Genomic DNA, 27640 nt, shown 5'->3' with positions numbered 1-27640 from the left:
CAGGCAACCTGTCCTGTCCGTCTTTTTGTATCGTGAATTGGAAAGACTGCAAGGGGGAGGGGAGTTGCTTGCGCCCTAAAGGAGGAGTTATTCAGATTCATTGCAGTGGGCGGCGGCTGCAAAACGCACCATTCTTCTTGTTTTGGCTCTGCAAAGCAGCCTTTTCAAGGGTTGGCTTGGGTGACAAAATGTCTTGTGTAGGCGTGGGTTTGTCTCCCTCTCGCTCTCTCTCCCTAAGATGTGTCCGGCATAGGCCAGGGTGCCACTCGAGGCCCAAACCAATTCTGGTTATCGCTTCTCGGCCTTTTGGCTAAGATCAAGTGTAGTATCTGTTCTTATCAGTTTAATATCTGATACGTCCCCTATCTGGGGACCATATATTAAATGGATTTTTAGAACAGGGAGATGGAAAAAGAGCTTGCTCTGTCCACTCCACGCATTGACCTGGTATTGCAGTACCTCCAGGAACGGTGCACCCCTTCTTAACCCAGTTTCCAAAAGCAGAACTCAATTCACCTGATTCATATTAGCCCGATTTAATGAATTGGAAGAAAGCATACGTCTTCATATGCACCTCAATTTGGCCCATTCACTTTTCACACTTCCTCCTTTTGTTTTTTATCTTTCACACTTTTGACTTTCTTTATTCATCCAAATAGCAAACTCATCACCACTCAACCTGACCAACTCGGCTATGTCCCCGTGCTGCAGTTCTCTGTCTTATCTAGATCATTTGCAATTGAATGGAATAGATCCCTTTTGGACAAAGTGGATTCACCTGCTGCTGCAGTGACCACAGGTGTGATAACATCTAGAATTGGCATCTGGTGCGATCTCTCCGCTTCCACTCCAAAGAAAGTTACCTGTTTATTCCTATCATGCATTGGTTTTTGGGGTTTTCTTTGAGTAATGATGATCTCTTTAGTAGTCTGTTGGCGCCCTCTCCTGGAGGAATAGTTTGCTTGCTCTTGGACATTCTAAAAGAGAGGTCATGATAGACATTGAGCTTCTGAGCTCAATTGGGGACAGTCATGGGTGATGAATGTTTGCAACCTACTGCGAAGCCTCATACCGCAATATAAGGAACGTCAAATACTAAGAAAGGGCGGCCTATGAAAGAATTACTACTTTCAATAAGTACACTTAAACGGCTAATTGGGAATAGAAAAACTGTAAAAAGCCCTCTGAGAAAGCCCCCCTCTAACCTTTGATAGTAAGCTTTTCTGTAGTCTGCCTGTTGATGTATTTTCCGTTTGAACTGTGCACAACATGAAGAGACGGAACACTGGCGGCTTGTCACAATGCCCCCCGATGACATCACAATAGCGCTGCTGCCTAGAAAACAAGCTGCGCAGAAGAAGTTGTTCTTTGGGTGGGAGGGTGGGCTAGTGGAAGGAGGGGGCAATCTCTTTTTTTCCCGGGTGGTAGGGGGATGACAGGAGAAGGGAAGCGGGTGGTGAGAAAGGTACAGAGGGCAGGGTTTGGGGGCTGGGAAGGAAAGGGAAAAGATTAGGGTTTGGGGATGATGAAAGGGCTTTCTACGGGTAAGGATGGCAAAGGGTGGCAGTGACGGAAAGTCAGGCAACCTGTCCTGTCCGTCTTTTTGTATCGTGAATTGGAAAGACTGCAAGGGGGAGGGGAGTTGCTTGCGCCCTAAAGGAGGAGTTATTCAGATTCATTGCAGTGGGCGGCGGCTGCAAAACGCACCATTCTTCTTGTTTTGGCTCTGCAAAGCAGCCTTTTCAAGGGTTGGCTTGGGTGACAAAATGTCTTGTGTAGGCGTGGGTTTGTCTCCCTCTCGCTCTCTCTCCCTAAGATGTGTCCGGCATAGGCCAGGGTGCCACTCGAGGCCCAAACCAATTCTGGTTATCGCTTCTCGGCCTTTTGGCTAAGATCAAGTGTAGTATCTGTTCTTATCAGTTTAATATCTGATACGTCCCCTATCTGGGGACCATATATTAAATGGATTTTTAGAACAGGGAGATGGAAAAAGAGCTTGCTCTGTCCACTCCACGCATTGACCTGGTATTGCAGTACCTCCAGGAACGGTGCACCCCTTCTTAACCCAGTTTCCAAAAGCAGAACTCAATTCACCTGATTCATATTAGCCCGATTTAATGAATTGGAAGAAAGCATACGTCTTCATATGCACCTCAATTTGGCCCATTCACTTTTCACACTTCCTCCTTTTGTTTTTTATCTTTCACACTTTTGACTTTCTTTATTCATCCAAATAGCAAACTCATCACCACTCAACCTGACCAACTCGGCTATGTCCCCGTGCTGCAGTTCTCTGTCTTATCTAGATCATTTGCAATTGAATGGAATAGATCCCTTTTGGACAAAGTGGATTCACCTGCTGCTGCAGTGACCACAGGTGTGATAACATCTAGAATTGGCATCTGGTGCGATCTCTCCGCTTCCACTCCAAAGAAAGTTACCTGTTTATTCCTATCATGCATTGGTTTTTGGGGTTTTCTTTGAGTAATGATGATCTCTTTAGTAGTCTGTTGGCGCCCTCTCCTGGAGGAATAGTTTGCTTGCTCTTGGACATTCTAAAAGAGAGGTCATGATAGACATTGAGCTTCTGAGCTCAATTGGGGACAGTCATGGGTGATGAATGTTTGCAACCTACTGCGAAGCCTCATACCGCAATATAAGGAACGTCAAATACTAAGAAAGGGCGGCCTATGAAAGAATTACTACTTTCAATAAGTACACTTAAACGGCTAATTGGGAATAGAAAAACTGTAAAAAGCCCTCTGAGAAAGCCCCCCTCTAACCTTTGATAGTAAGCTTTTCTGTAGTCTGCCTGTTGATGTATTTTCCGTTTGAACTGTGCACAACATGAAGAGACGGAACACTGGCGGCTTGTCACAATGCCCCCCGATGACATCACAATAGCGCTGCTGCCTAGAAAACAAGCTGCGCAGAAGAAGTTGTTCTTTGGGTGGGAGGGTGGGCTAGTGGAAGGAGGGGGCAATCTCTTTTTTTCCCGGGTGGTAGGGGGATGACAGGAGAAGGGAAGCGGGTGGTGAGAAAGGTACAGAGGGCAGGGTTTGGGGGCTGGGAAGGAAAGGGAAAAGATTAGAGTTTGGGGATGATGAAAGGGCTTTCTACGGGTAAGGATGGCAAAGGGTGGCAGTGACGGAAAGTCAGGCAACCTGTCCTGTCCGTCTTTTTGTATCGTGAATTGGAAAGACTGCAAGGGGGAGGGGAGTTGCTTGCGCCCTAAAGGAGGAGTTATTCAGATTCATTGCAGTGGGCGGCGGCTGCAAAACGCACCATTCTTCTTGTTTTGGCTCTGCAAAGCAGCCTTTTCAAGGGTTGGCTTGGGTGACAAAATGTCTTGTGTAGGCGTGGGTTTGTCTCCCTCTCGCTCTCTCTCCCTAAGATGTGTCCGGCATAGGCCAGGGTGCCACTCGAGGCCCAAACCAATTCTGGTTATCGCTTCTCGGCCTTTTGGCTAAGATCAAGTGTAGTATCTGTTCTTATCAGTTTAATATCTGATACGTCCCCTATCTGGGGACCATATATTAAATGGATTTTTAGAACAGGGAGATGGAAAAAGAGCTTGCTCTGTCCACTCCACGCATTGACCTGGTATTGCAGTACCTCCAGGAACGGTGCACCCCTTCTTAACCCAGTTTCCAAAAGCAGAACTCAATTCACCTGATTCATATTAGCCCGATTTAATGAATTGGAAGAAAGCATACGTCTTCATATGCACCTCAATTTGGCCCATTCACTTTTCACACTTCCTCCTTTTGTTTTTTATCTTTCACACTTTTGACTTTCTTTATTCATCCAAATAGCAAACTCATCACCACTCAACCTGACCAACTCGGCTATGTCCCCGTGCTGCAGTTCTCTGTCTTATCTAGATCATTTGCAATTGAATGGAATAGATCCCTTTTGGACAAAGTGGATTCACCTGCTGCTGCAGTGACCACAGGTGTGATAACATCTAGAATTGGCATCTGGTGCGATCTCTCCGCTTCCACTCCAAAGAAAGTTACCTGTTTATTCCTATCATGCATTGGTTTTTGGGGTTTTCTTTGAGTAATGATGATCTCTTTAGTAGTCTGTTGGCGCCCTCTCCTGGAGGAATAGTTTGCTTGCTCTTGGACATTCTAAAAGAGAGGTCATGATAGACATTGAGCTTCTGAGCTCAATTGGGGACAGTCATGGGTGATGAATGTTTGCAACCTACTGCGAAGCCTCATACCGCAATATAAGGAACGTCAAATACTAAGAAAGGGCGGCCTATGAAAGAATTACTACTTTCAATAAGTACACTTAAACGGCTAATTGGGAATAGAAAAACTGTAAAAAGCCCTCTGAGAAAGCCCCCCTCTAACCTTTGATAGTAAGCTTTTCTGTAGTCTGCCTGTTGATGTATTTTCCGTTTGAACTGTGCACAACATGAAGAGACGGAACACTGGCGGCTTGTCACAATGCCCCCCGATGACATCACAATAGCGCTGCTGCCTAGAAAACAAGCTGCGCAGAAGAAGTTGTTCTTTGGGTGGGAGGGTGGGCTAGTGGAAGGAGGGGGCAATCTCTTTTTTTCCCGGGTGGTAGGGGGATGACAGGAGAAGGGAAGCGGGTGGTGAGAAAGGTACAGAGGGCAGGGTTTGGGGGCTGGGAAGGAAAGGGAAAAGATTAGGGTTTGGGGATGATGAAAGGGCTTTCTACGGGTAAGGATGGCAAAGGGTGGCAGTGACGGAAAGTCAGGCAACCTGTCCTGTCCGTCTTTTTGTATCGTGAATTGGAAAGACTGCAAGGGGGAGGGGAGTTGCTTGCGCCCTAAAGGAGGAGTTATTCAGATTCATTGCAGTGGGCGGCGGCTGCAAAACGCACCATTCTTCTTGTTTTGGCTCTGCAAAGCAGCCTTTTCAAGGGTTGGCTTGGGTGACAAAATGTCTTGTGTAGGCGTGGGTTTGTCTCCCTCTCGCTCTCTCTCCCTAAGATGTGTCCGGCATAGGCCAGGGTGCCACTCGAGGCCCAAACCAATTCTGGTTATCGCTTCTCGGCCTTTTGGCTAAGATCAAGTGTAGTATCTGTTCTTATCAGTTTAATATCTGATACGTCCCCTATCTGGGGACCATATATTAAATGGATTTTTAGAACAGGGAGATGGAAAAAGAGCTTGCTCTGTCCACTCCACGCATTGACCTGGTATTGCAGTACCTCCAGGAACGGTGCACCCCTTCTTAACCCAGTTTCCAAAAGCAGAACTCAATTCACCTGATTCATATTAGCCCGATTTAATGAATTGGAAGAAAGCATACGTCTTCATATGCACCTCAATTTGGCCCATTCACTTTTCACACTTCCTCCTTTTGTTTTTTATCTTTCACACTTTTGACTTTCTTTATTCATCCAAATAGCAAACTCATCACCACTCAACCTGACCAACTCGGCTATGTCCCCGTGCTGCAGTTCTCTGTCTTATCTAGATCATTTGCAATTGAATGGAATAGATCCCTTTTGGACAAAGTGGATTCACCTGCTGCTGCAGTGACCACAGGTGTGATAACATCTAGAATTGGCATCTGGTGCGATCTCTCCGCTTCCACTCCAAAGAAAGTTACCTGTTTATTCCTATCATGCATTGGTTTTTGGGGTTTTCTTTGAGTAATGATGATCTCTTTAGTAGTCTGTTGGCGCCCTCTCCTGGAGGAATAGTTTGCTTGCTCTTGGACATTCTAAAAGAGAGGTCATGATAGACATTGAGCTTCTGAGCTCAATTGGGGACAGTCATGGGTGATGAATGTTTGCAACCTACTGCGAAGCCTCATACCGCAATATAAGGAACGTCAAATACTAAGAAAGGGCGGCCTATGAAAGAATTACTACTTTCAATAAGTACACTTAAACGGCTAATTGGGAATAGAAAAACTGTAAAAAGCCCTCTGAGAAAGCCCCCCTCTAACCTTTGATAGTAAGCTTTTCTGTAGTCTGCCTGTTGATGTATTTTCCGTTTGAACTGTGCACAACATGAAGAGACGGAACACTGGCGGCTTGTCACAATGCCCCCCGATGACATCACAATAGCGCTGCTGCCTAGAAAACAAGCTGCGCAGAAGAAGTTGTTCTTTGGGTGGGAGGGTGGGCTAGTGGAAGGAGGGGGCAATCTCTTTTTTTCCCGGGTGGTAGGGGGATGACAGGAGAAGGGAAGCGGGTGGTGAGAAAGGTACAGAGGGCAGGGTTTGGGGGCTGGGAAGGAAAGGGAAAAGATTAGGGTTTGGGGATGATGAAAGGGCTTTCTACGGGTAAGGATGGCAAAGGGTGGCAGTGACGGAAAGTCAGGCAACCTGTCCTGTCCGTCTTTTTGTATCGTGAATTGGAAAGACTGCAAGGGGGAGGGGAGTTGCTTGCGCCCTAAAGGAGGAGTTATTCAGATTCATTGCAGTGGGCGGCGGCTGCAAAACGCACCATTCTTCTTGTTTTGGCTCTGCAAAGCAGCCTTTTCAAGGGTTGGCTTGGGTGACAAAATGTCTTGTGTAGGCGTGGGTTTGTCTCCCTCTCGCTCTCTCTCCCTAAGATGTGTCCGGCATAGGCCAGGGTGCCACTCGAGGCCCAAACCAATTCTGGTTATCGCTTCTCGGCCTTTTGGCTAAGATCAAGTGTAGTATCTGTTCTTATCAGTTTAATATCTGATACGTCCCCTATCTGGGGACCATATATTAAATGGATTTTTAGAACAGGGAGATGGAAAAAGAGCTTGCTCTGTCCACTCCACGCATTGACCTGGTATTGCAGTACCTCCAGGAACGGTGCACCCCTTCTTAACCCAGTTTCCAAAAGCAGAACTCAATTCACCTGATTCATATTAGCCCGATTTAATGAATTGGAAGAAAGCATACGTCTTCATATGCACCTCAATTTGGCCCATTCACTTTTCACACTTCCTCCTTTTGTTTTTTATCTTTCACACTTTTGACTTTCTTTATTCATCCAAATAGCAAACTCATCACCACTCAACCTGACCAACTCGGCTATGTCCCCGTGCTGCAGTTCTCTGTCTTATCTAGATCATTTGCAATTGAATGGAATAGATCCCTTTTGGACAAAGTGGATTCACCTGCTGCTGCAGTGACCACAGGTGTGATAACATCTAGAATTGGCATCTGGTGCGATCTCTCCGCTTCCACTCCAAAGAAAGTTACCTGTTTATTCCTATCATGCATTGGTTTTTGGGGTTTTCTTTGAGTAATGATGATCTCTTTAGTAGTCTGTTGGCGCCCTCTCCTGGAGGAATAGTTTGCTTGCTCTTGGACATTCTAAAAGAGAGGTCATGATAGACATTGAGCTTCTGAGCTCAATTGGGGACAGTCATGGGTGATGAATGTTTGCAACCTACTGCGAAGCCTCATACCGCAATATAAGGAACGTCAAATGCTAAGAAAGGGCGGCCTATGAAAGAATTACTACTTTCAATAAGTACACTTAAACGGCTAATTGGGAATAGAAAAACTGTAAAAAGCCCTCTGAGAAAGCCCCCCTCTAACCTTTGATAGTAAGCTTTTCTGTAGTCTGCCTGTTGATGTATTTTCCGTTTGAACTGTGCACAACATGAAGAGACGGAACACTGGCGGCTTGTCACAATGCCCCCCGATGACATCACAATAGCGCTGCTGCCTAGAAAACAAGCTGCGCAGAAGAAGTTGTTCTTTGGGTGGGAGGGTGGGCTAGTGGAAGGAGGGGGCAATCTCTTTTTTTCCCGGGTGGTAGGGGGATGACAGGAGAAGGGAAGCGGGTGGTGAGAAAGGTACAGAGGGCAGGGTTTGGGGGCTGGGAAGGAAAGGGAAAAGATTAGGGTTTGGGGATGATGAAAGGGCTTTCTACGGGTAAGGATGGCAAAGGGTGGCAGTGACGGAAAGTCAGGCAACCTGTCCTGTCCGTCTTTTTGTATCGTGAATTGGAAAGACTGCAAGGGGGAGGGGAGTTGCTTGCGCCCTAAAGGAGGAGTTATTCAGATTCATTGCAGTGGGCGGCGGCTGCAAAACGCACCATTCTTCTTGTTTTGGCTCTGCAAAGCAGCCTTTTCAAGGGTTGGCTTGGGTGACAAAATGTCTTGTGTAGGCGTGGGTTTGTCTCCCTCTCGCTCTCTCTCCCTAAGATGTGTCCGGCATAGGCCAGGGTGCCACTCGAGGCCCAAACCAATTCTGGTTATCGCTTCTCGGCCTTTTGGCTAAGATCAAGTGTAGTATCTGTTCTTATCAGTTTAATATCTGATACGTCCCCTATCTGGGGACCATATATTAAATGGATTTTTAGAACAGGGAGATGGAAAAAGAGCTTGCTCTGTCCACTCCACGCATTGACCTGGTATTGCAGTACCTCCAGGAACGGTGCACCCCTTCTTAACCCAGTTTCCAAAAGCAGAACTCAATTCACCTGATTCATATTAGCCCGATTTAATGAATTGGAAGAAAGCATACGTCTTCATATGCACCTCAATTTGGCCCATTCACTTTTCACACTTCCTCCTTTTGTTTTTTATCTTTCACACTTTTGACTTTCTTTATTCATCCAAATAGCAAACTCATCACCACTCAACCTGACCAACTCGGCTATGTCCCCGTGCTGCAGTTCTCTGTCTTATCTAGATCATTTGCAATTGAATGGAATAGATCCCTTTTGGACAAAGTGGATTCACCTGCTGCTGCAGTGACCACAGGTGTGATAACATCTAGAATTGGCATCTGGTGCGATCTCTCCGCTTCCACTCCAAAGAAAGTTACCTGTTTATTCCTATCATGCATTGGTTTTTGGGGTTTTCTTTGAGTAATGATGATCTCTTTAGTAGTCTGTTGGCGCCCTCTCCTGGAGGAATAGTTTGCTTGCTCTTGGACATTCTAAAAGAGAGGTCATGATAGACATTGAGCTTCTGAGCTCAATTGGGGACAGTCATGGGTGATGAATGTTTGCAACCTACTGCGAAGCCTCATACCGCAATATAAGGAACGTCAAATACTAAGAAAGGGCGGCCTATGAAAGAATTACTACTTTCAATAAGTACACTTAAACGGCTAATTGGGAATAGAAAAACTGTAAAAAGCCCTCTGAGAAAGCCCCCCTCTAACCTTTGATAGTAAGCTTTTCTGTAGTCTGCCTGTTGATGTATTTTCCGTTTGAACTGTGCACAACATGAAGAGACGGAACACTGGCGGCTTGTCACAATGCCCCCCGATGACATCACAATAGCGCTGCTGCCTAGAAAACAAGCTGCGCAGAAGAAGTTGTTCTTTGGGTGGGAGGGTGGGCTAGTGGAAGGAGGGGGCAATCTCTTTTTTTCCCGGGTGGTAGGGGGATGACAGGAGAAGGGAAGCGGGTGGTGAGAAAGGTACAGAGGGCAGGGTTTGGGGGCTGGGAAGGAAAGGGAAAAGATTAGGGTTTGGGGATGATGAAAGGGCTTTCTACGGGTAAGGATGGCAAAGGGTGGCAGTGACGGAAAGTCAGGCAACCTGTCCTGTCCGTCTTTTTGTATCGTGAATTGGAAAGACTGCAAGGGGGAGGGGAGTTGCTTGCGCCCTAAAGGAGGAGTTATTCAGATTCATTGCAGTGGGCGGCGGCTGCAAAACGCACCATTCTTCTTGTTTTGGCTCTGCAAAGCAGCCTTTTCAAGGGTTGGCTTGGGTGACAAAATGTCTTGTGTAGGCGTGGGTTTGTCTCCCTCTCGCTCTCTCTCCCTAAGATGTGTCCGGCATAGGCCAGGGTGCCACTCGAGGCCCAAACCAATTCTGGTTATCGCTTCTCGGCCTTTTGGCTAAGATCAAGTGTAGTATCTGTTCTTATCAGTTTAATATCTGATACGTCCCCTATCTGGGGACCATATATTAAATGGATTTTTAGAACAGGGAGATGGAAAAAGAGCTTGCTCTGTCCACTCCACGCATTGACCTGGTATTGCAGTACCTCCAGGAACGGTGCACCCCTTCTTAACCCAGTTTCCAAAAGCAGAACTCAATTCACCTGATTCATATTAGCCCGATTTAATGAATTGGAAGAAAGCATACGTCTTCATATGCACCTCAATTTGGCCCATTCACTTTTCACACTTCCTCCTTTTGTTTTTTATCTTTCACACTTTTGACTTTCTTTATTCATCCAAATAGCAAACTCATCACCACTCAACCTGACCAACTCGGCTATGTCCCCGTGCTGCAGTTCTCTGTCTTATCTAGATCATTTGCAATTGAATGGAATAGATCCCTTTTGGACAAAGTGGATTCACCTGCTGCTGCAGTGACCACAGGTGTGATAACATCTAGAATTGGCATCTGGTGCGATCTCTCCGCTTCCACTCCAAAGAAAGTTACCTGTTTATTCCTATCATGCATTGGTTTTTGGGGTTTTCTTTGAGTAATGATGATCTCTTTAGTAGTCTGTTGGCGCCCTCTCCTGGAGGAATAGTTTGCTTGCTCTTGGACATTCTAAAAGAGAGGTCATGATAGACATTGAGCTTCTGAGCTCAATTGGGGACAGTCATGGGTGATGAATGTTTGCAACCTACTGCGAAGCCTCATACCGCAATATAAGGAACGTCAAATACTAAGAAAGGGCGGCCTATGAAAGAATTACTACTTTCAATAAGTACACTTAAACGGCTAATTGGGAATAGAAAAACTGTAAAAAGCCCTCTGAGAAAGCCCCCCTCTAACCTTTGATAGTAAGCTTTTCTGTAGTCTGCCTGTTGATGTATTTTCCGTTTGAACTGTGCACAACATGAAGAGACGGAACACTGGCGGCTTGTCACAATGCCCCCCGATGACATCACAATAGCGCTGCTGCCTAGAAAACAAGCTGCGCAGAAGAAGTTGTTCTTTGGGTGGGAGGGTGGGCTAGTGGAAGGAGGGGGCAATCTCTTTTTTTCCCGGGTGGTAGGGGGATGACAGGAGAAGGGAAGCGGGTGGTGAGAAAGGTACAGAGGGCAGGGTTTGGGGGCTGGGAAGGAAAGGGAAAAGATTAGGGTTTGGGGATGATGAAAGGGCTTTCTACGGGTAAGGATGGCAAAGGGTGGCAGTGACGGAAAGTCAGGCAACCTGTCCTGTCCGTCTTTTTGTATCGTGAATTGGAAAGACTGCAAGGGGGAGGGGAGTTGCTTGCGCCCTAAAGGAGGAGTTATTCAGATTCATTGCAGTGGGCGGCGGCTGCAAAACGCACCATTCTTCTTGTTTTGGCTCTGCAAAGCAGCCTTTTCAAGGGTTGGCTTGGGTGACAAAATGTCTTGTGTAGGCGTGGGTTTGTCTCCCTCTCGCTCTCTCTCCCTAAGATGTGTCCGGCATAGGCCAGGGTGCCACTCGAGGCCCAAACCAATTCTGGTTATCGCTTCTCGGCCTTTTGGCTAAGATCAAGTGTAGTATCTGTTCTTATCAGTTTAATATCTGATACGTCCCCTATCTGGGGACCATATATTAAATGGATTTTTAGAACAGGGAGATGGAAAAAGAGCTTGCTCTGTCCACTCCACGCATTGACCTGGTATTGCAGTACCTCCAGGAACGGTGCACCCCTTCTTAACCCAGTTTCCAAAAGCAGAACTCAATTCACCTGATTCATATTAGCCCGATTTAATGAATTGGAAGAAAGCATACGTCTTCATATGCACCTCAATTTGGCCCATTCACTTTTCACACTTCCTCCTTTTGTTTTTTATCTTTCACACTTTTGACTTTCTTTATTCATCCAAATAGCAAACTCATCACCACTCAACCTGACCAACTCGGCTATGTCCCCGTGCTGCAGTTCTCTGTCTTATCTAGATCATTTGCAATTGAATGGAATAGATCCCTTTTGGACAAAGTGGATTCACCTGCTGCTGCAGTGACCACAGGTGTGATAACATCTAGAATTGGCATCTGGTGCGATCTCTCCGCTTCCACTCCAAAGAAAGTTACCTGTTTATTCCTATCATGCATTGGTTTTTGGGGTTTTCTTTGAGTAATGATGATCTCTTTAGTAGTCTGTTGGCGCCCTCTCCTGGAGGAATAGTTTGCTTGCTCTTGGACATTCTAAAAGAGAGGTCATGATAGACATTGAGCTTCTGAGCTCAATTGGGGACAGTCATGGGTGATGAATGTTTGCAACCTACTGCGAAGCCTCATACCGCAATATAAGGAACGTCAAATACTAAGAAAGGGCGGCCTATGAAAGAATTACTACTTTCAATAAGTACACTTAAACGGCTAATTGGGAATAGAAAAACTGTAAAAAGCCCTCTGAGAAAGCCCCCCTCTAACCTTTGATAGTAAGCTTTTCTGTAGTCTGCCTGTTGATGTATTTTCCGTTTGAACTGTGCACAACATGAAGAGACGGAACACTGGCGGCTTGTCACAATGCCCCCCGATGACATCACAATAGCGCTGCTGCCTAGAAAACAAGCTGCGCAGAAGAAGTTGTTCTTTGGGTGGGAGGGTGGGCTAGTGGAAGGAGGGGGCAATCTCTTTTTTTCCCGGGTGGTAGGGGGATGACAGGAGAAGGGAAGCGGGTGGTGAGAAAGGTACAGAGGGCAGGGTTTGGGGGCTGGGAAGGAAAGGGAAAAGATTAGGGTTTGGGGATGATGAAAGGGCTTTCTACGGGTAAGGATGGCAAAGGGTGGCAGTGACGGAAAGTCAGGCAACCTGTCCTGTCCGTCTTTTTGTATCGTGAATTGGAAAGACTGCAAGGGGGAGGGGAGTTGCTTGCGCCCTAAAGGAGGAGTTATTCAGATTCATTGCAGTGGGCGGCGGCTGCAAAACGCACCATTCTTCTTGTTTTGGCTCTGCAAAGCAGCCTTTTCAAGGGTTGGCTTGGGTGACAAAATGTCTTGTGTAGGCGTGGGTTTGTCTCCCTCTCGCTCTCTCTCCCTAAGATGTGTCCGGCATAGGCCAGGGTGCCACTCGAGGCCCAAACCAATTCTGGTTATCGCTTCTCGGCCTTTTGGCTAAGATCAAGTGTAGTATCTGTTCTTATCAGTTTAATATCTGATACGTCCCCTATCTGGGGACCATATATTAAATGGATTTTTAGAACAGGGAGATGGAAAAAGAGCTTGCTCTGTCCACTCCACGCATTGACCTGGTATTGCAGTACCTCCAGGAACGGTGCACCCCTTCTTAACCCAGTTTCCAAAAGCAGAACTCAATTCACCTGATTCATATTAGCCCGATTTAATGAATTGGAAGAAAGCATACGTCTTCATATGCACCTCAATTTGGCCCATTCACTTTTCACACTTCCTCCTTTTGTTTTTTATCTTTCACACTTTTGACTTTCTTTATTCATCCAAATAGCAAACTCATCACCACTCAACCTGACCAACTCGGCTATGTCCCCGTGCTGCAGTTCTCTGTCTTATCTAGATCATTTGCAATTGAATGGAATAGATCCCTTTTGGACAAAGTGGATTCACCTGCTGCTGCAGTGACCACAGGTGTGATAACATCTAGAATTGGCATCTGGTGCGATCTCTCCGCTTCCACTCCAAAGAAAGTTACCTGTTTATTCCTATCATGCATTGGTTTTTGGGGTTTTCTTTGAGTAATGATGATCTCTTTAGTAGTCTGTTGGCGCCCTCTCCTGGAGGAATAGTTTGCTTGCTCTTGGACATTCTAAAAGAGAGGTCATGATAGACATTGAGCTTCTGAGCTCAATTGGGGACAGTCATGGGTGATGAATGTTTGCAACCTACTGCGAAGCCTCATACCGCAATATAAGGAACGTCAAATACTAAGAAAGGGTGGCCTATGAAAGAATTACTACTTTCAATAAGTACACTTAAACGGCTAATTGGGAATAGAAAAACTGTAAAAAGCCCTCTGAGAAAGCCCCCCTCTAACCTTTGATAGTAAGCTTTTCTGTAGTCTGCCTGTTGATGTATTTTCCGTTTGAACTGTGCACAACATGAAGAGACGGAACACTGGCGGCTTGTCACAATGCCCCCCGATGACATCACAATAGCGCTGCTGCCTAGAAAACAAGCTGCGCAGAAGAAGTTGTTCTTTGGGTGGGAGGGTGGGCTAGTGGAAGGAGGGGGCAATCTCTTTTTTTCCCGGGTGGTAGGGGGATGACAGGAGAAGGGAAGCGGGTGGTGAGAAAGGTACAGAGGGCAGGGTTTGGGGGCTGGGAAGGAAAGGGAAAAGATTAGGGTTTGGGGATGATGAAAGGGCTTTCTACGGGTAAGGATGGCAAAGGGTGGCAGTGACGGAAAGTCAGGCAACCTGTCCTGTCCGTCTTTTTGTATCGTGAATTGGAAAGACTGCAAGGGGGAGGGGAGTTGCTTGCGCCCTAAAGGAGGAGTTATTCAGATTCATTGCAGTGGGCGGCGGCTGCAAAACGCACCATTCTTCTTGTTTTGGCTCTGCAAAGCAGCCTTTTCAAGGGTTGGCTTGGGTGACAAAATGTCTTGTGTAGGCGTGGGTTTGTCTCCCTCTCGCTCTCTCTCCCTAAGATGTGTCCGGCATAGGCCAGGGTGCCACTCGAGGCCCAAACCAATTCTGGTTATCGCTTCTCGGCCTTTTGGCTAAGATCAAGTGTAGTATCTGTTCTTATCAGTTTAATATCTGATACGTCCCCTATCTGGGGACCATATATTAAATGGATTTTTAGAACAGGGAGATGGAAAAAGAGCTTGCTCTGTCCACTCCACGCATTGACCTGGTATTGCAGTACCTCCAGGAACGGTGCACCCCTTCTTAACCCAGTTTCCAAAAGCAGAACTCAATTCACCTGATTCATATTAGCCCGATTTAATGAATTGGAAGAAAGCATACGTCTTCATATGCACCTCAATTTGGCCCATTCACTTTTCACACTTCCTCCTTTTGTTTTTTATCTTTCACACTTTTGACTTTCTTTATTCATCCAAATAGCAAACTCATCACCACTCAACCTGACCAACTCGGCTATGTCCCCGTGCTGCAGTTCTCTGTCTTATCTAGATCATTTGCAATTGAATGGAATAGATCCCTTTTGGACAAAGTGGATTCACCTGCTGCTGCAGTGACCACAGGTGTGATAACATCTAGAATTGGCATCTGGTGCGATCTCTCCGCTTCCACTCCAAAGAAAGTTACCTGTTTATTCCTATCATGCATTGGTTTTTGGGGTTTTCTTTGAGTAATGATGATCTCTTTAGTAGTCTGTTGGCGCCCTCTCCTGGAGGAATAGTTTGCTTGCTCTTGGACATTCTAAAAGAGAGGTCATGATAGACATTGAGCTTCTGAGCTCAATTGGGGACAGTCATGGGTGATGAATGTTTGCAACCTACTGCGAAGCCTCATACCGCAATATAAGGAACGTCAAATACTAAGAAAGGGCGGCCTATGAAAGAATTACTACTTTCAATAAGTACACTTAAACGGCTAATTGGGAATAGAAAAACTGTAAAAAGCCCTCTGAGAAAGCCCCCCTCTAACCTTTGATAGTAAGCTTTTCTGTAGTCTGCCTGTTGATGTATTTTCCGTTTGAACTGTGCACAACATGAAGAGACGGAACACTGGCGGCTTGTCACAATGCCCCCCGATGACATCACAATAGCGCTGCTGCCTAGAAAACAAGCTGCGCAGAAGAAGTTGTTCTTTGGGTGGGAGGGTGGGCTAGTGGAAGGAGGGGGCAATCTCTTTTTTTCCCGGGTGGTAGGGGGATGACAGGAGAAGGGAAGCGGGTGGTGAGAAAGGTACAGAGGGCAGGGTTTGGGGGCTGGGAAGGAAAGGGAAAAGATTAGGGTTTGGGGATGATGAAAGGGCTTTCTACGGGTAAGGATGGCAAAGGGTGGCAGTGACGGAAAGTCAGGCAACCTGTCCTGTCCGTCTTTTTGTATCGTGAATTGGAAAGACTGCAAGGGGGAGGGGAGTTGCTTGCGCCCTAAAGGAGGAGTTATTCAGATTCATTGCAGTGGGCGGCGGCTGCAAAACGCACCATTCTTCTTGTTTTGGCTCTGCAAAGCAGCCTTTTCAAGGGTTGGCTTGGGTGACAAAATGTCTTGTGTAGGCGTGGGTTTGTCTCCCTCTCGCTCTCTCTCCCTAAGATGTGTCCGGCATAGGCCAGGGTGCCACTCGAGGCCCAAACCAATTCTGGTTATCGCTTCTCGGCCTTTTGGCTAAGATCAAGTGTAGTATCTGTTCTTATCAGTTTAATATCTGATACGTCCCCTATCTGGGGACCATATATTAAATGGATTTTTAGAACAGGGAGATGGAAAAAGAGCTTGCTCTGTCCACTCCACGCATTGACCTGGTATTGCAGTACCTCCAGGAACGGTGCACCCCTTCTTAACCCAGTTTCCAAAAGCAGAACTCAATTCACCTGATTCATATTAGCCCGATTTAATGAATTGGAAGAAAGCATACGTCTTCATATGCACCTCAATTTGGCCCATTCACTTTTCACACTTCCTCCTTTTGTTTTTTATCTTTCACACTTTTGACTTTCTTTATTCATCCAAATAGCAAACTCATCACCACTCAACCTGACCAACTCGGCTATGTCCCCGTGCTGCAGTTCTCTGTCTTATCTAGATCATTTGCAATTGAATGGAATAGATCCCTTTTGGACAAAGTGGATTCACCTGCTGCTGCAGTGACCACAGGTGTGATAACATCTAGAATTGGCATCTGGTGCGATCTCTCCGCTTCCACTCCAAAGAAAGTTACCTGTTTATTCCTATCATGCATTGGTTTTTGGGGTTTTCTTTGAGTAATGATGATCTCTTTAGTAGTCTGTTGGCGCCCTCTCCTGGAGGAATAGTTTGCTTGCTCTTGGACATTCTAAAAGAGAGGTCATGATAGACATTGAGCTTCTGAGCTCAATTGGGGACAGTCATGGGTGATGAATGTTTGCAACCTACTGCGAAGCCTCATACCGCAATATAAGGAACGTCAAATACTAAGAAAGGGCGGCCTATGAAAGAATTACTACTTTCAATAAGTACACTTAAACGGCTAATTGGGAATAGAAAAACTGTAAAAAGCCCTCTGAGAAAGCCCCCCTCTAACCTTTGATAGTAAGCTTTTCTGTAGTCTGCCTGTTGATGTATTTTCCGTTTGAACTGTGCACAACATGAAGAGACGGAACACTGGCGGCTTGTCACAATGCCCCCCGATGACATCACAATAGCGCTGCTGCCTAGAAAACAAGCTGCGCAGAAGAAGTTGTTCTTTGGGTGGGAGGGTGGGCTAGTGGAAGGAGGGGGCAATCTCTTTTTTTCCCGGGTGGTAGGGGGATGACAGGAGAAGGGAAGCGGGTGGTGAGAAAGGTACAGAGGGCAGGGTTTGGGGGCTGGGAAGGAAAGGGAAAAGATTAGGGTTTGGGGATGATGAAAGGGCTTTCTGCGGGTAAGGATGGCAAAGGGTGGCAGTGACGGAAAGTCAGGCAACCTGTCCTGTCCGTCTTTTTGTATCGTGAATTGGAAAGACTGCAAGGGGGAGGGGAGTTGCTTGCGCCCTAAAGGAGGAGTTATTCAGATTCATTGCAGTGGGCGGCGGCTGCAAAACGCACCATTCTTCTTGTTTTGGCTCTGCAAAGCAGCCTTTTCAAGGGTTGGCTTGGGTGACAAAATGTCTTGTGTAGGCGTGGGTTTGTCTCCCTCTCGCTCTCTCTCCCTAAGATGTGTCCGGCATAGGCCAGGGTGCCACTCGAGGCCCAAACCAATTCTGGTTATCGCTTCTCGGCCTTTTGGCTAAGATCAAGTGTAGTATCTGTTCTTATCAGTTTAATATCTGATACGTCCCCTATCTGGGGACCATATATTAAATGGATTTTTAGAACAGGGAGATGGAAAAAGAGCTTGCTCTGTCCACTCCACGCATTGACCTGGTATTGCAGTACCTCCAGGAACGGTGCACCCCTTCTTAACCCAGTTTCCAAAAGCAGAACTCAATTCACCTGATTCATATTAGCCCGATTTAATGAATTGGAAGAAAGCATACGTCTTCATATGCACCTCAATTTGGCCCATTCACTTTTCACACTTCCTCCTTTTGTTTTTTATCTTTCACACTTTTGACTTTCTTTATTCATCCAAATAGCAAACTCATCACCACTCAACCTGACCAACTCGGCTATGTCCCCGTGCTGCAGTTCTCTGTCTTATCTAGATCATTTGCAATTGAATGGAATAGATCCCTTTTGGACAAAGTGGATTCACCTGCTGCTGCAGTGACCACAGGTGTGATAACATCTAGAATTGGCATCTGGTGCGATCTCTCCGCTTCCACTCCAAAGAAAGTTACCTGTTTATTCCTATCATGCATTGGTTTTTGGGGTTTTCTTTGAGTAATGATGATCTCTTTAGTAGTCTGTTGGCGCCCTCTCCTGGAGGAATAGTTTGCTTGCTCTTGGACATTCTAAAAGAGAGGTCATGATAGACATTGAGCTTCTGAGCTCAATTGGGGACAGTCATGGGTGATGAATGTTTGCAACCTACTGCGAAGCCTCATACCGCAATATAAGGAACGTCAAATACTAAGAAAGGGCGGCCTATGAAAGAATTACTACTTTCAATAAGTACACTTAAACGGCTAATTGGGAATAGAAAAACTGTAAAAAGCCCTCTGAGAAAGCCCCCCTCTAACCTTTGATAGTAAGCTTTTCTGTAGTCTGCCTGTTGATGTATTTTCCGTTTGAACTGTGCACAACATGAAGAGACGGAACACTGGCGGCTTGTCACAATGCCCCCCGATGACATCACAATAGCGCTGCTGCCTAGAAAACAAGCTGCGCAGAAGAAGTTGTTCTTTGGGTGGGAGGGTGGGCTAGTGGAAGGAGGGGGCAATCTCTTTTTTTCCCGGGTGGTAGGGGGATGACAGGAGAAGGGAAGCGGGTGGTGAGAAAGGTACAGAGGGCAGGGTTTGGGGGCTGGGAAGGAAAGGGAAAAGATTAGGGTTTGGGGATGATGAAAGGGCTTTCTACGGGTAAGGATGGCAAAGGGTGGCAGTGACGGAAAGTCAGGCAACCTGTCCTGTCCGTCTTTTTGTATCGTGAATTGGAAAGACTGCAAGGGGGAGGGGAGTTGCTTGCGCCCTAAAGGAGGAGTTATTCAGATTCATTGCAGTGGGCGGCGGCTGCAAAACGCACCATTCTTCTTGTTTTGGCTCTGCAAAGCAGCCTTTTCAAGGGTTGGCTTGGGTGACAAAATGTCTTGTGTAGGCGTGGGTTTGTCTCCCTCTCGCTCTCTCTCCCTAAGATGTGTCCGGCATAGGCCAGGGTGCCACTCGAGGCCCAAACCAATTCTGGTTATCGCTTCTCGGCCTTTTGGCTAAGATCAAGTGTAGTATCTGTTCTTATCAGTTTAATATCTGATACGTCCCCTATCTGGGGACCATATATTAAATGGATTTTTAGAACAGGGAGATGGAAAAAGAGCTTGCTCTGTCCACTCCACGCATTGACCTGGTATTGCAGTACCTCCAGGAACGGTGCACCCCTTCTTAACCCAGTTTCCAAAAGCAGAACTCAATTCACCTGATTCATATTAGCCCGATTTAATGAATTGGAAGAAAGCATACGTCTTCATATGCACCTCAATTTGGCCCATTCACTTTTCACACTTCCTCCTTTTGTTTTTTATCTTTCACACTTTTGACTTTCTTTATTCATCCAAATAGCAAACTCATCACCACTCAACCTGACCAACTCGGCTATGTCCCCGTGCTGCAGTTCTCTGTCTTATCTAGATCATTTGCAATTGAATGGAATAGATCCCTTTTGGACAAAGTGGATTCACCTGCTGCTGCAGTGACCACAGGTGTGATAACATCTAGAATTGGCATCTGGTGCGATCTCTCCGCTTCCACTCCAAAGAAAGTTACCTGTTTATTCCTATCATGCATTGGTTTTTGGGGTTTTCTTTGAGTAATGATGATCTCTTTAGTAGTCTGTTGGCGCCCTCTCCTGGAGGAATAGTTTGCTTGCTCTTGGACATTCTAAAAGAGAGGTCATGATAGACATTGAGCTTCTGAGCTCAATTGGGGACAGTCATGGGTGATGAATGTTTGCAACCTACTGCGAAGCCTCATACCGCAATATAAGGAACGTCAAATACTAAGAAAGGGCGGCCTATGAAAGAATTACTACTTTCAATAAGTACACTTAAACGGCTAATTGGGAATAGAAAAACTGTAAAAAGCCCTCTGAGAAAGCCCCCCTCTAACCTTTGATAGTAAGCTTTTCTGTAGTCTGCCTGTTGATGTATTTTCCGTTTGAACTGTGCACAACATGAAGAGACGGAACACTGGCGGCTTGTCACAATGCCCCCCGATGACATCACAATAGCGCTGCTGCCTAGAAAACAAGCTGCGCAGAAGAAGTTGTTCTTTGGGTGGGAGGGTGGGCTAGTGGAAGGAGGGGGCAATCTCTTTTTTTCCCGGGTGGTAGGGGGATGACAGGAGAAGGGAAGCGGGTGGTGAGAAAGGTACAGAGGGCAGGGTTTGGGGGCTGGGAAGGAAAGGGAAAAGATTAGGGTTTGGGGATGATGAAAGGGCTTTCTACGGGTAAGGATGGCAAAGGGTGGCAGTGACGGAAAGTCAGGCAACCTGTCCTGTCCGTCTTTTTGTATCGTGAATTGGAAAGACTGCAAGGGGGAGGGGAGTTGCTTGCGCCCTAAAGGAGGAGTTATTCAGATTCATTGCAGTGGGCGGCGGCTGCAAAACGCACCATTCTTCTTGTTTTGGCTCTGCAAAGCAGCCTTTTCAAGTGTTGGCTTGGGTGACAAAATGTCTTGTGTAGGCGTGGGTTTGTCTCCCTCTCGCTCTCTCTCCCTAAGATGTGTCCGGCATAGGCCAGGGTGCCACTCGAGGCCCAAACCAATTCTGGTTATCGCTTCTCGGCCTTTTGGCTAAGATCAAGTGTAGTATCTGTTCTTATCAGTTTAATATCTGATACGTCCCCTATCTGGGGACCATATATTAAATGGATTTTTAGAACAGGGAGATGGAAAAAGAGCTTGCTCTGTCCACTCCACGCATTGACCTGGTATTGCAGTACCTCCAGGAACGGTGCACCCCTTCTTAACCCAGTTTCCAAAAGCAGAACTCAATTCACCTGATTCATATTAGCCCGATTTAATGAATTGGAAGAAAGCATACGTCTTCATATGCACCTCAATTTGGCCCATTCACTTTTCACACTTCCTCCTTTTGTTTTTTATCTTTCACACTTTTGACTTTCTTTATTCATCCAAATAGCAAACTCATCACCACTCAACCTGACCAACTCGGCTATGTCCCCGTGCTGCAGTTCTCTGTCTTATCTAGATCATTTGCAATTGAATGGAATAGATCCCTTTTGGACAAAGTGGATTCACCTGCTGCTGCAGTGACCACAGGTGTGATAACATCTAGAATTGGCATCTGGTGCGATCTCTCCGCTTCCACTCCAAAGAAAGTTACCTGTTTATTCCTATCATGCATTGGTTTTTGGGGTTTTCTTTGAGTAATGATGATCTCTTTAGTAGTCTGTTGGCGCCCTCTCCTGGAGGAATAGTTTGCTTGCTCTTGGACATTCTAAAAGAGAGGTCATGATAGACATTGAGCTTCTGAGCTCAATTGGGGACAGTCATGGGTGATGAATGTTTGCAACCTACTGCGAAGCCTCATACCGCAATATAAGGAACGTCAAATACTAAGAAAGGGCGGCCTATGAAAGAATTACTACTTTCAATAAGTACACTTAAACGGCTAATTGGGAATAGAAAAACTGTAAAAAGCCCTCTGAGAAAGCCCCCCTCTAACCTTTGATAGTAAGCTTTTCTGTAGTCTGCCTGTTGATGTATTTTCCGTTTGAACTGTGCACAACATGAAGAGACGGAACACTGGCGGCTTGTCACAATGCCCCCCGATGACATCACAATAGCGCTGCTGCCTAGAAAACAAGCTGCGCAGAAGAAGTTGTTCTTTGGGTGGGAGGGTGGGCTAGTGGAAGGAGGGGGCAATCTCTTTTTTTCCCGGGTGGTAGGGGGATGACAGGAGAAGGGAAGCGGGTGGTGAGAAAGGTACAGAGGGCAGGGTTTGGGGGCTGGGAAGGAAAGGGAAAAGATTAGGGTTTGGGGATGATGAAAGGGCTTTCTACGGGTAAGGATGGCAAAGGGTGGCAGTGACGGAAAGTCAGGCAACCTGTCCTGTCCGTCTTTTTGTATCGTGAATTGGAAAGACTGCAAGGGGGAGGGGAGTTGCTTGCGCCCTAAAGGAGGAGTTATTCAGATTCATTGCAGTGGGCGGCGGCTGCAAAACGCACCATTCTTCTTGTTTTGGCTCTGCAAAGCAGCCTTTTCAAGGGTTGGCTTGGGTGACAAAATGTCTTGTGTAGGCGTGGGTTTGTCTCCCTCTCGCTCTCTCTCCCTAAGATGTGTCCGGCATAGGCCAGGGTGCCACTCGAGGCCCAAACCAATTCTGGTTATCGCTTCTCGGCCTTTTGGCTAAGATCAAGTGTAGTATCTGTTCTTATCAGTTTAATATCTGATACGTCCCCTATCTGGGGACCATATATTAAATGGATTTTTAGAACAGGGAGATGGAAAAAGAGCTTGCTCTGTCCACTCCACGCATTGACCTGGTATTGCAGTACCTCCAGGAACGGTGCACCCCTTCTTAACCCAGTTTCCAAAAGCAGAACTCAATTCACCTGATTCATATTAGCCCGATTTAATGAATTGGAAGAAAGCATACGTCTTCATATGCACCTCAATTTGGCCCATTCACTTTTCACACTTCCTCCTTTTGTTTTTTATCTTTCACACTTTTGACTTTCTTTATTCATCCAAATAGCAAACTCATCACCACTCAACCTGACCAACTCGGCTATGTCCCCGTGCTGCAGTTCTCTGTCTTATCTAGATCATTTGCAATTGAATGGAATAGATCCCTTTTGGACAAAGTGGATTCACCTGCTGCTGCAGTGACCACAGGTGTGATAACATCTAGAATTGGCATCTGGTGCGATCTCTCCGCTTCCACTCCAAAGAAAGTTACCTGTTTATTCCTATCATGCATTGGTTTTTGGGGTTTTCTTTGAGTAATGATGATCTCTTTAGTAGTCTGTTGGCGCCCTCTCCTGGAGGAATAGTTTGCTTGCTCTTGGACATTCTAAAAGAGAGGTCATGATAGACATTGAGCTTCTGAGCTCAATTGGGGACAGTCATGGGTGATGAATGTTTGCAACCTACTGCGAAGCCTCATACCGCAATATAAGGAACGTCAAATACTAAGAAAGGGCGGCCTATGAAAGAATTACTACTTTCAATAAGTACACTTAAACGGCTAATTGGGAATAGAAAAACTGTAAAAAGCCCTCTGAGAAAGCCCCCCTCTAACCTTTGATAGTAAGCTTTTCTGTAGTCTGCCTGTTGATGTATTTTCCGTTTGAACTGTGCACAACATGAAGAGACGGAACACTGGCGGCTTGTCACAATGCCCCCCGATGACATCACAATAGCGCTGCTGCCTAGAAAACAAGCTGCGCAGAAGAAGTTGTTCTTTGGGTGGGAGGGTGGGCTAGTGGAAGGAGGGGGCAATCTCTTTTTTTCCCGGGTGGTAGGGGGATGACAGGAGAAGGGAAGCGGGTGGTGAGAAAGGTACAGAGGGCAGGGTTTGGGGGCTGGGAAGGAAAGGGAAAAGATTAGGGTTTGGGGATGATGAAAGGGCTTTCTACGGGTAAGGATGGCAAAGGGTGGCAGTGACGGAAAGTCAGGCAACCTGTCCTGTCCGTCTTTTTGTATCGTGAATTGGAAAGACTGCAAGGGGGAGGGGAGTTGCTTGCGCCCTAAAGGAGGAGTTATTCAGATTCATTGCAGTGGGCGGCGGCTGCAAAACGCACCATTCTTCTTGTTTTGGCTCTGCAAAGCAGCCTTTTCAAGGGTTGGCTTGGGTGACAAAATGTCTTGTGTAGGCGTGGGTTTGTCTCCCTCTCGCTCTCTCTCCCTAAGATGTGTCCGGCATAGGCCAGGGTGCCACTCGAGGCCCAAACCAATTCTGGTTATCGCTTCTCGGCCTTTTGGCTAAGATCAAGTGTAGTATCTGTTCTTATCAGTTTAATATCTGATACGTCCCCTATCTGGGGACCATATATTAAATGGATTTTTAGAACAGGGAGATGGAAAAAGAGCTTGCTCTGTCCACTCCACGCATTGACCTGGTATTGCAGTACCTCCAGGAACGGTGCACCCCTTCTTAACCCAGTTTCCAAAAGCAGAACTCAATTCACCTGATTCATATTAGCCCGATTTAATGAATTGGAAGAAAGCATACGTCTTCATATGCACCTCAATTTGGCCCATTCACTTTTCACACTTCCTCCTTTTGTTTTTTATCTTTCACACTTTTGACTTTCTTTATTCATCCAAATAGCAAACTCATCACCACTCAACCTGACCAACTCGGCTATGTCCCCGTGCTGCAGTTCTCTGTCTTATCTAGATCATTTGCAATTGAATGGAATAGATCCCTTTTGGACAAAGTGGATTCACCTGCTGCTGCAGTGACCACAGGTGTGATAACATCTAGAATTGGCATCTGGTGCGATCTCTCCGCTTCCACTCCAAAGAAAGTTACCTGTTTATTCCTATCATGCATTGGTTTTTGGGGTTTTCTTTGAGTAATGATGATCTCTTTAGTAGTCTGTTGGCGCCCTCTCCTGGAGGAATAGTTTGCTTGCTCTTGGACATTCTAAAAGAGAGGTCATGATAGACATTGAGCTTCTGAGCTCAATTGGGGACAGTCATGGGTGATGAATGTTTGCAACCTACTGCGAAGCCTCATACCGCAATATAAGGAACGTCAAATACTAAGAAAGGGCGGCCTATGAAAGAATTACTACTTTCAATAAGTACACTTAAACGGCTAATTGGGAATAGAAAAACTGTAAAAAGCCCTCTGAGAAAGCCCCCCTCTAACCTTTGATAGTAAGCTTTTCTGTAGTCTGCCTGTTGATGTATTTTCCGTTTGAACTGTGCACAACATGAAGAGACGGAACACTGGCGGCTTGTCACAATGCCCCCCGATGACATCACAATAGCGCTGCTGCCTAGAAAACAAGCTGCGCAGAAGAAGTTGTTCTTTGGGTGGGAGGGTGGGCTAGTGGAAGGAGGGGGCAATCTCTTTTTTTCCCGGGTGGTAGGGGGATGACAGGAGAAGGGAAGCGGGTGGTGAGAAAGGTACAGAGGGCAGGGTTTGGGGGCTGGGAAGGAAAGGGAAAAGATTAGGGTTTGGGGATGATGAAAGGGCTTTCTACGGGTAAGGATGGCAAAGGGTGGCAGTGACGGAAAGTCAGGCAACCTGTCCTGTCCGTCTTTTTGTATCGTGAATTGGAAAGACTGCAAGGGGGAGGGGAGTTGCTTGCGCCCTAAAGGAGGAGTTATTCAGATTCATTGCAGTGGGCGGCGGCTGCAAAACGCACCATTCTTCTTGTTGGCTCTGCAAAGCAGCCTTTTCAAGGGTTGGCTTGGGTGACAAAATGTCTTGTGTAGGCGTGGGTTTGTCTCCCTCTCGCTCTCTCTCCCTAAGATGTGTCCGGCATAGGCCAGGGTGCCACTCGAGGCCCAAACCAATTCTGGTTATCGCTTCTCGGCCTTTTGGCTAAGATCAAGTGTAGTATCTGTTCTTATCAGTTTAATATCTGATACGTCCCCTATCTGGGGACCATATATTAAATGGATTTTTAGAACAGGGAGATGGAAAAAGAGCTTGCTCTGTCCACTCCACGCATTGACCTGGTATTGCAGTACCTCCAGGAACGGTGCACCCCTTCTTAACCCAGTTTCCAAAAGCAGAACTCAATTCACCTGATTCATATTAGCCCGATTTAATGAATTGGAAGAAAGCATACGTCTTCATATGCACCTCAATTTGGCCCATTCACTTTTCACACTTCCTCCTTTTGTTTTTTATCTTTCACACTTTTGACTTTCTTTATTCATCCAAATAGCAAACTCATCACCACTCAACCTGACCAACTCGGCTATGTCCCCGTGCTGCAGTTCTCTGTCTTATCTAGATCATTTGCAATTGAATGGAATAGATCCCTTTTGGACAAAGTGGATTCACCTGCTGCTGCAGTGACCACAGGTGTGATAACATCTAGAATTGGCATCTGGTGCGATCTCTCCGCTTCCACTCCAAAGAAAGTTACCTGTTTATTCCTATCATGCATTGGTTTTTGGGGTTTTCTTTGAGTAATGATGATCTCTTTAGTAGTCTGTTGGCGCCCTCTCCTGGAGGAATAGTTTGCTTGCTCTTGGACATTCTAAAAGAGAGGTCATGATAGACATTGAGCTTCTGAGCTCAATTGGGGACAGTCATGGGTGATGAATGTTTGCAACCTACTGCGAAGCCTCATACCGCAATATAAGGAACGTCAAATACTAAGAAAGGGCGGCCTATGAAAGAATTACTACTTTCAATAAGTACACTTAAACGGCTAATTGGGAATAGAAAAACTGTAAAAAGCCCTCTGAGAAAGCCCCCCTCTAACCTTTGATAGTAAGCTTTTCTGTAGTCTGCCTGTTGATGTATTTTCCGTTTGAACTGTGCACAACATGAAGAGACGGAACACTGGCGGCTTGTCACAATGCCCCCCGATGACATCACAATAGCGCTGCTGCCTAGAAAACAAGCTGCGCAGAAGAAGTTGTTCTTTGGGTGGGAGGGTGGGCTAGTGGAAGGAGGGGGCAATCTCTTTTTTTCCCGGGTGGTAGGGGGATGACAGGAGAAGGGAAGCGGGTGGTGAGAAAGGTACAGAGGGCAGGGTTTGGGGGCTGGGAAGGAAAGGGAAAAGATTAGGGTTTGGGGATGATGAAAGGGCTTTCTACGGGTAAGGATGGCAAAGGGTGGCAGTGACGGAAAGTCAGGCAACCTGTCCTGTCCGTCTTTTTGTATCGTGAATTGGAAAGACTGCAAGGGGGAGGGGAGTTGCTTGCGCCCTAAAGGAGGAGTTATTCAGATTCATTGCAGTGGGCGGCGGCTGCAAAACGCACCATTCTTCTTGTTTTGGCTCTGCAAAGCAGCCTTTTCAAGGGTTGGCTTGGGTGACAAAATGTCTTGTGTAGGCGTGGGTTTGTCTCCCTCTCGCTCTCTCTCCCTAAGATGTGTCCGGCATAGGCCAGGGTGCCACTCGAGGCCCAAACCAATTCTGGTTATCGCTTCTCGGCCTTTTGGCTAAGATCAAGTGTAGTATCTGTTCTTATCAGTTTAATATCTGATACGTCCCCTATCTGGGGACCATATATTAAATGGATTTTTAGAACAGGGAGATGGAAAAAGAGCTTGCTCTGTCCACTCCACGCATTGACCTGGTATTGCAGTACCTCCAGGAACGGTGCACCCCTTCTTAACCCAGTTTCCAAAAGCAGAACTCAATTCACCTGATTCATATTAGCCCGATTTAATGAATTGGAAGAAAGCATACGTCTTCATATGCACCTCAATTTGGCCCATTCACTTTTCACACTTCCTCCTTTTGTTTTTTATCTTTCACACTTTTGACTTTCTTTATTCATCCAAATAGCAAACTCATCACCACTCAACCTGACCAACTCGGCTATGTCCCCGTGCTGCAGTTCTCTGTCTTATCTAGATCATTTGCAATTGAATGGAATAGATCCCTTTTGGACAAAGTGGATTCACCTGCTGCTGCAGTGACCACAGGTGTGATAACATCTAGA

General features: G+C 46.3%; 18 non-coding genes across 18 annotated transcripts; all 18 read left to right on the top strand.

The window, feature by feature from the left end:
• Positions 1-290: 290 nt before the first annotated feature.
• On the top strand, positions 291-481 carry LOC142284478 (U2 spliceosomal RNA). Its single transcript, XR_012745983.1, has one exon. It is a non-coding gene; the product is annotated as a U2 spliceosomal RNA (small nuclear RNA).
• A 1387-nt stretch (positions 482-1868) lies between these two features.
• On the top strand, positions 1869-2059 carry LOC142284477 (U2 spliceosomal RNA). Its single transcript, XR_012745982.1, has one exon. It is a non-coding gene; the product is annotated as a U2 spliceosomal RNA (small nuclear RNA).
• A 1387-nt stretch (positions 2060-3446) lies between these two features.
• LOC142284475 (U2 spliceosomal RNA) lies at positions 3447-3637 on the top strand. Its single transcript, XR_012745980.1, has one exon. It is a non-coding gene; the product is annotated as a U2 spliceosomal RNA (small nuclear RNA).
• A 1387-nt stretch (positions 3638-5024) lies between these two features.
• Positions 5025-5215, top strand: LOC142284474 (U2 spliceosomal RNA). The gene has a single exon (XR_012745979.1). It is a non-coding gene; the product is annotated as a U2 spliceosomal RNA (small nuclear RNA).
• A 1387-nt stretch (positions 5216-6602) lies between these two features.
• Positions 6603-6793, top strand: LOC142284473 (U2 spliceosomal RNA). Its single transcript, XR_012745978.1, has one exon. It is a non-coding gene; the product is annotated as a U2 spliceosomal RNA (small nuclear RNA).
• Positions 6794-8180: 1387 nt separating this feature from the next.
• LOC142284472 (U2 spliceosomal RNA) lies at positions 8181-8371 on the top strand. Its single transcript, XR_012745977.1, has one exon. It is a non-coding gene; the product is annotated as a U2 spliceosomal RNA (small nuclear RNA).
• A 1387-nt stretch (positions 8372-9758) lies between these two features.
• Positions 9759-9949, top strand: LOC142284471 (U2 spliceosomal RNA). The gene has a single exon (XR_012745976.1). It is a non-coding gene; the product is annotated as a U2 spliceosomal RNA (small nuclear RNA).
• Positions 9950-11336: 1387 nt separating this feature from the next.
• On the top strand, positions 11337-11527 carry LOC142284470 (U2 spliceosomal RNA). The gene has a single exon (XR_012745975.1). It is a non-coding gene; the product is annotated as a U2 spliceosomal RNA (small nuclear RNA).
• Positions 11528-12914: 1387 nt separating this feature from the next.
• Positions 12915-13105, top strand: LOC142284469 (U2 spliceosomal RNA). The gene has a single exon (XR_012745974.1). It is a non-coding gene; the product is annotated as a U2 spliceosomal RNA (small nuclear RNA).
• A 1387-nt stretch (positions 13106-14492) lies between these two features.
• On the top strand, positions 14493-14683 carry LOC142284468 (U2 spliceosomal RNA). The gene has a single exon (XR_012745973.1). It is a non-coding gene; the product is annotated as a U2 spliceosomal RNA (small nuclear RNA).
• A 1387-nt stretch (positions 14684-16070) lies between these two features.
• On the top strand, positions 16071-16261 carry LOC142284466 (U2 spliceosomal RNA). The gene has a single exon (XR_012745972.1). It is a non-coding gene; the product is annotated as a U2 spliceosomal RNA (small nuclear RNA).
• A 1387-nt stretch (positions 16262-17648) lies between these two features.
• LOC142284465 (U2 spliceosomal RNA) lies at positions 17649-17839 on the top strand. The gene has a single exon (XR_012745971.1). It is a non-coding gene; the product is annotated as a U2 spliceosomal RNA (small nuclear RNA).
• A 1387-nt stretch (positions 17840-19226) lies between these two features.
• On the top strand, positions 19227-19417 carry LOC142284463 (U2 spliceosomal RNA). Its single transcript, XR_012745969.1, has one exon. It is a non-coding gene; the product is annotated as a U2 spliceosomal RNA (small nuclear RNA).
• A 1387-nt stretch (positions 19418-20804) lies between these two features.
• Positions 20805-20995, top strand: LOC142284462 (U2 spliceosomal RNA). Its single transcript, XR_012745968.1, has one exon. It is a non-coding gene; the product is annotated as a U2 spliceosomal RNA (small nuclear RNA).
• A 1387-nt stretch (positions 20996-22382) lies between these two features.
• On the top strand, positions 22383-22573 carry LOC142284461 (U2 spliceosomal RNA). The gene has a single exon (XR_012745967.1). It is a non-coding gene; the product is annotated as a U2 spliceosomal RNA (small nuclear RNA).
• Positions 22574-23960: 1387 nt separating this feature from the next.
• On the top strand, positions 23961-24151 carry LOC142284460 (U2 spliceosomal RNA). The gene has a single exon (XR_012745966.1). It is a non-coding gene; the product is annotated as a U2 spliceosomal RNA (small nuclear RNA).
• Positions 24152-25536: 1385 nt separating this feature from the next.
• On the top strand, positions 25537-25727 carry LOC142284459 (U2 spliceosomal RNA). Its single transcript, XR_012745965.1, has one exon. It is a non-coding gene; the product is annotated as a U2 spliceosomal RNA (small nuclear RNA).
• Positions 25728-27114: 1387 nt separating this feature from the next.
• LOC142284458 (U2 spliceosomal RNA) lies at positions 27115-27305 on the top strand. The gene has a single exon (XR_012745964.1). It is a non-coding gene; the product is annotated as a U2 spliceosomal RNA (small nuclear RNA).
• The last annotated feature ends 335 nt before the right edge of the window (positions 27306-27640 follow it).

Source organism: Anomaloglossus baeobatrachus, unplaced genomic scaffold (genome assembly GCF_048569485.1).
Source record: "Anomaloglossus baeobatrachus isolate aAnoBae1 unplaced genomic scaffold, aAnoBae1.hap1 Scaffold_571, whole genome shotgun sequence".
NCBI classification, from domain to species: Eukaryota; Metazoa; Chordata; class Amphibia; order Anura; family Aromobatidae; genus Anomaloglossus; species Anomaloglossus baeobatrachus.
The sequence above is the reverse complement of the archived record's forward strand: the minus strand, read 5'-3'. Positions and strand labels throughout refer to the sequence as shown.